Source organism: Nannospalax galili, unplaced genomic scaffold (genome assembly GCF_000622305.1).
Source record: "Nannospalax galili isolate Female #2095 unplaced genomic scaffold, S.galili_v1.0 scaffold654, whole genome shotgun sequence".
NCBI classification, from domain to species: domain Eukaryota; kingdom Metazoa; phylum Chordata; class Mammalia; order Rodentia; family Spalacidae; genus Nannospalax; species Nannospalax galili.
This window is the reverse complement of record NW_008335971.1, coordinates 949,481-955,905: the sequence shown is the minus strand read 5'-3', so window position 1 is coordinate 955,905 and position 6,425 is coordinate 949,481.

Genomic DNA, 6,425 nt, shown 5'->3' with positions numbered 1-6,425 from the left:
CACTGTAGAAATAGATCTTATGGCAAATTTTTCTCTGATGTAAGTTCTTTGCAGGCAGTTTTACTTTAGGTTTGATGTATCAGTATGGATATTCATAAAAAGTATCAATTTTATAAATGTGCTTGAGTAGGCAGCAATAATTGCTGCAATATGTTGAGAGTTAAATTTACTGAAGAAAACAACAGTGGCAGGAACTAATTAAAAAGCTGGAACGAGTATAAATGGGTGACTTTTTTTACAGTGACTTATAAAATGTTTAGTATCCAGTTTTTGTGAAAATATATTGCAATTAACAGATTATGTTTTGTTCAGAATGGAGTATTTGCTACCTTTTTACTAATTATTTTTGCATTATCAAATACATATGAAATGATTAGTTGAAACAAATGTATTTTCAATATGCCAGGAAGAATCCTGGATTTAGAGAAGACAAATTGATAATTAAATACCTAATTCAGTAGCATTTTTATTTTATCTTTACAAGGTATAAATATTTTCAATGATTCAAGGGGTTGTATACTAAAATACAATGCTTGATTTTCATAGTTTGTTAGAGATGTTAAGATGGGATCAAAGTTAAATTTTAAATTACTCTTCTAGAGGCATCAGCAAAGCTTGACGAATGTGATAATGTGAGATGGTTACAAAAAGCAAGATATTAGGGCAAAATTTAAGAGGAAGTGTGTTTTATTGAAACAAAAGAGGAGCATAGAGTTGTTCTTAATTTACAATGTGTTTACAAAAAATCACATCCTTAATCTTCCTTGGTATATAGCAAACACACCAATCTGTAGCCTATTTGGGAGATGAGTTTGTCCATGCTACTGATTTAGCCTGTGGAATAATTCTAGACCAGTACATAAAAATTCCATTATATTTTCTCCATGTTTCCACAATTAGCAAAAGACTAAGACACCACAGAGTATGACAGAATCACACAACTAAAGGATCCTTAATGTGTAATACTTAGTAATTACTTAGTAAATTTATTAAAACCAGCTGAATACCTGTAACAGTTTTAGTAGAGAGCAATCATCCATGTGGGAGTTACATGATAGAAGAGTACTGATAGAAGAGTTAATGTTATAACATCAGCTATTATCCAGCTAAAAAGTATTTTTACTTTTATCCCAATATTTAAAATTTGTGCTTGGAATAAAACAAAACAGTGAGAGGTAAAATGGGAAAGCATTGCAGTCTGATTATAAGGGAATCATATGTAAGAAGATTTGAGGGATTTATTTTCACACAAGATAAAATAAAAAGACTGAATGAGATTAGATATGCATAGCTGGTATAACAGCAAGAGCTCTGGAACCAAATAAATGATAAAGGAGTGAAGGGAGGATACAAGGAAAGAAACTGAGTAGTTTAAGTTCAGTACACTTGATCACGGTGGATTATCTTTTTGATGTGTGTCTGTTGCAGTTTGCAAGTATTTTGTTGAGTATCTTCGCATCTATGTTTACTAAAAATACGGGTCTATAGTTTTCTTTTTTGTTGTATCTTTACCTGGTTTTGGTATTAGAGTAATAATAGAAGGAGTTTGGGAGTTCTCCCTCAGTTCCTAACTTTTTGAATAATTTAAGCAGTATTGGTTGTAGATTTTCTTTTAATATCTGGTAGAATTCTGTTGTGAATCTATCTGAGGCTGTGCTTTTTTGGTTGTGAGGTTTTGTTGTATTGTTTCAATTTCTTTATTTGTTATGGGTTTGTTTTGGTTGTTGATCTCCTCTTGATTTAACTTTGATGGTGACCATTATTTTAGGAATTCGTTTCTTTTAGGTTTTCAGATTTAATGGAGTATAGATTTTTAAAGTATTCTCTTACAATGTTTTGGATTTTTTTTTTCTGGTGTCTGTTGTGATGTTTCCCCTTTCATCTCTGATTTTGTTAATTTGGATTTGTTCTTTCTTTAAGTTTACTTTGTTTCTATTTCATTAATCTCTGCTTTGTGTTTGGTTATTTCTCTTGTCCACTATGATTGGGGTTGGTTTGTTCTTGCCTTTCCAGAGTCTTGAGTTGTATTGTCAAGTTGTTTACATGTGCTCTTTCTGATTTTTTAATGTAGGCACTAAGAGCTATAAATTTACCTCTTGGGACTGCTTTTAGGGTTTCCCAGAAGTTTTGTTGTGTTGTGTTCTTATTTTCATCTTGTTCCAGGAATATTTTTATTTCCTTCTTAATTTCTCTTTGACCCATTCATGATTCAGGAGTGTGTTGTTTAATCTCCATGAAGTTGTGTGTTTACTAGAGCTTCTTTTGCTGTTGATTATAAGCTTTATTACACTGTGGTCTGAAAGAAGGCATGGGATCATTTCAATTTTTTGTATTTGTTGAAATCTTTGTTTTGTGTCCCAAAATGTGGTCAATTTTAGAATAATCTGTGTAAGCTGCTGAGTAGAAAGTATATTCTTTGGTAATTGGGTGGAATATTCTGTATGTTTCTGGTAGGTACATTTCATATAGTATGTCATTTAATTCATGTGTCTCTATGTTTATTCTTTGTCCAGTAGACCTGTCTATTGAAGAAAGTTGGGCAGTAAAGCCACCCACTATGTCTGTGTTGTTGTCATCAATCTGGCTGTCCTGCACTATTGATTTTATGAAATTGGATGTTCCAGTGTTTGGTGCATAAATGTACATGACTGGAATATCTTCTTGATCAATTTTTCCTTTAATTAGAATGAAGTAACCCTTCTTATCTCTTCTGATGATTTTTAATTTGAAGTCTGTTTTGTCAGATATTAAAATTGCAACATTTACTTATGTCTTAGGGACATTTTCTTGGAATTTTTTCCCATCATTTCACCCTAAGATAGTGTCTATCCTTGAATGTGAGATGAGTTTCTTGAAGACAACAAAAATATGGATCCTATTTCTTGATCTATTGTACCAGCCTGTGTATTTTGAGAGGGGAGTTGAGGCCATTGATATTTAGTGTTATTATTGAAAAGTGTGTATTGTGTACTAACATTTCAATTTCTTTATGTTTATGAGCCTATTTTGTGTTTTCATTGTTACCTTTCTTTGTTCTCTTTCTGGAGACTCTTGTGTGTACTCATTCCTTTCTTTGGTCTTTTGTGTTGCTTCAGGTATTTTCTGTAGTGCTGGTTTAGAAGATATGAATTCTTTCAACCTATTTGTGTCAAGGAAAATTTTTTGTTCCACTTTGACCTTGATAGATAGTTTTGCTGGGTAAAATATTAGGGGTTGGCATCCATGGTTGTTTAGAACTGGAAATACTTTGTTTCAGGCCCTTTGGCTTTCATTGAAAAGACACCTGGAATTCTGATGGGTTTTCCTTTACATGTAACTTGTTGTTTTTCTCTAGCAGCTTTCAGTACCCTCTCTTTGTTCAGTGCATTTAAAGATTTTACTATGATATGTCCTGGGGACTTTGTGCTCTGATCATGTCTTAATGGTGTTCTCTGTGCTTCCTGAATCTCTATTCATATATCTTTCCTTAAGTTAGGGAAGTTTTCTTCTATATTCCTATTAAAGATCTGTTTGATGCAATAGGTTTGATTTCCTTCTACTTCCTGTATGCCTATAATACATAGATTTGGCCATTTCATGTTGTAACACATTTCCTGAGTATTCCATCCCTGTGGGTTTTTTTGTTGTTGTTGTTGATGTTGTTGTTTTTATTTTGCAGTCTTCCCTTAAGGAGTGCATATCTTCAACTTTATCATCCAGTCTTGATATTCTGGTTTCCATTTCATTCATTCTGCTTGTGAGGCTTTCTCCTGTTGTTTCTAATTGCTTTATTGAGTCTTTCAGTCCCATGTTCATTTCCATTCGTGTTTTCTTCACTATTTCTTTTTTTAAATAAATAATTTATTGAAAATTTCATACATGCATATGAGATGTTTTGATCAAATCCATGCCTACTCCCTCCCTCCAACTCCTCCCATATCTCCCCATCAATTTTTTTGATAACTTCATGTACTCTTCCTTCTTCTTTGATTTGTTTGTGATTGTTTTATGGGTCTTTTGTCTACTCTAACATTACCCTCTCTGAAGAGGTAACCCTAAAATCTTTTAAGGGTTAGATAAAAGCTCCCAAATATTTTCAATGTTTTTGGCCTTTAGAACAGAGGATGTTGCTAAGAGTCCCAAGGACATTGTGAGTTTTAGCCAAGAAACTGGCTAATTTTCTTTGTTTTTTTTTGTATGTTTTTTTGTTTGTTTGTTTACCATAACTACCTTGTGAATTTCTACCTCCTATTCTTATTGCACCATCCTCTGGAGAGGTTACCCAAATTGCCAATAGGGAATCAGGAGTCAGACCGCTCTGGCTTCTTCCACACTGAACAGGGAAGCAGAGTGAGGCAATTGGAGTACCCCTTCAGTGGGTCTATAAAAAAGACTCTCAAATTGCATAACTCTTATCTCAAGGAGGAAAAGAAAGTCTTTGAATCGTGACTAGGAGATGTGAAAGAGAAGTAAAGGCAAGAGTAATTAACATTACAAGTTCTAGAAAGGGAACTAGAAAAAAGACAGAACAGGAAAAATTTCAAATGTTCATATGAGAGTCCATTGGAATTTCTTGACAAGGGCTTCCAAGAGCATCCCTCTAATGGGTTCCTCCTCATTTTTCTTTTGTCTTCCAAGGCTGGACTCTAGAGTGATGGATTCAGGATTAGCTTTCAGGTATTTTGATAGCTGTTGGGGTGATTAGAATTGGTATCAGATCACATGGGCTTGGGAGGAGCCCCAGGCTCCTTTCTTTTACCAGTTCCATCTATGTGATTATAAATCAAAGGTCCTGCTCAACCATATCTGGCTTCACTTGGGAGCATGAATGAGATGTTTCCTCTGAGTTGACCCTCCCTTTTGTAGACTGGACACTGGTTCAAGAGGACAGGTGACTCATCACTATTATAGGACATTTTGACAGATGTTCCATAGTCCCTGGACTTAACCTTGGAGGGCAAGGGGCAAAAACTGTCCTTTAAGTACCTCTGACTACATTAGTATAGGCCTCAAACTATGGATGTTAAACATCCAATAGGGTTAGTTCCACCAGTCTGATATTTTAATTATCATATGCTATGTAGATAAGGCTTGGGTAAAAAACCAAGTATTCTCAGATAAACTATGACTAGATATATATTTTGTTCCTTAAAAAAGTTGACTAAACTACAACCATAGACATTTTAAGAGTATGTGTATGTTATTTTTATCTCATCCATTATATAGCCTAATAAACCTAAACAGACCTTCATCACTGGCTTAGGCTTTCTCATTTTTTTTCTATTTTGGAAAAAATTCTCCATTCCTATATTGTTTTAACATGTTTTACATTCTCATTTTCCTTTTTTAAAAATAATTATTAGACATAATACCATTAACAAATAAATTTTCCATCTGTTGTGAGACTTCTTTTCCTGGGGATGCTAAGCAATGCTTATTCCCTTTCAAGGTTCTAGTGTCAAGCCAATGTTTGATAAAGGTTTCACTGGGGAACCAATGAATTTATTCAGCTTGTTTGCTGAGATAACTGAGGGGTTGCTGAGGTGTATGTAGGACCTGAAGTTATGCACCCTGGAAAGTCTTTACCCAGCATGGGTCATGCCTCCTCCTCCTAGCCTTCCCCCAAATTTATACTTTAGCTCTCCCCAAATCCCGGCGGCCATGTGTGATTAGGGTCATATTGCATACAGTTCCCTGGGAAGAGTGGCTGTATAATGCTGTGAGGGTCCAATGACGCTGCTTGGTCCTCCTTTAATGAATGAGCACAACTGTCAACAAGCCCAGTTGTGATGATGTTCAGTGATCAGGCTTAGCTGAGGTCCTGATGATAGTAGTTATTTTGTGCAAAAGGGACTGCTGTATAGGATCATTTTATTAAAAGGACCTGGAATTTTAAAGGACTTGGTGCTACCATCCACATATGAGAGAGAGCATATGTTGTTTGTTTTTCTGAGTCTGTGTTACTTCATTTAGTATAACAGTTTCTAGATCCATCCATTTACCTGCAAATTTCATTATTTCATCTTTCTTAACTGCTGAATAGAAATCAATTGTGTAAATATACTATATTTTTGTTAAACACTAGTCAGTTGAGGGGCACTTAGGTGGCTCCATCTCATAGCTATTGTGAAAAAAGGAACAACAAACATTTGTGTATAAGTGTCTCTACAATAGGATGAGTCCTTTGGGTTTATGCCAAGGAGTGATATCACTGGGTCATATGTTAGTGGCATTTTTAGTTTTTTAAGAGTTCTCCACACTGTTTTCCATAGAGGTTGCAATAGTTTGCAATTCCACCAGCAGTGAATGAGCATTTCCCTTCCTCTGCATCCTTGCCAGCATTTAGTATTATTTGTTCTCTTGATCCCAGCCAGTCTGATTGGGGTAAGGTGAAAACTTAGGGTGGTTTTAATTTTCATTTCCCTAATTATTAGCTATGTTGAACT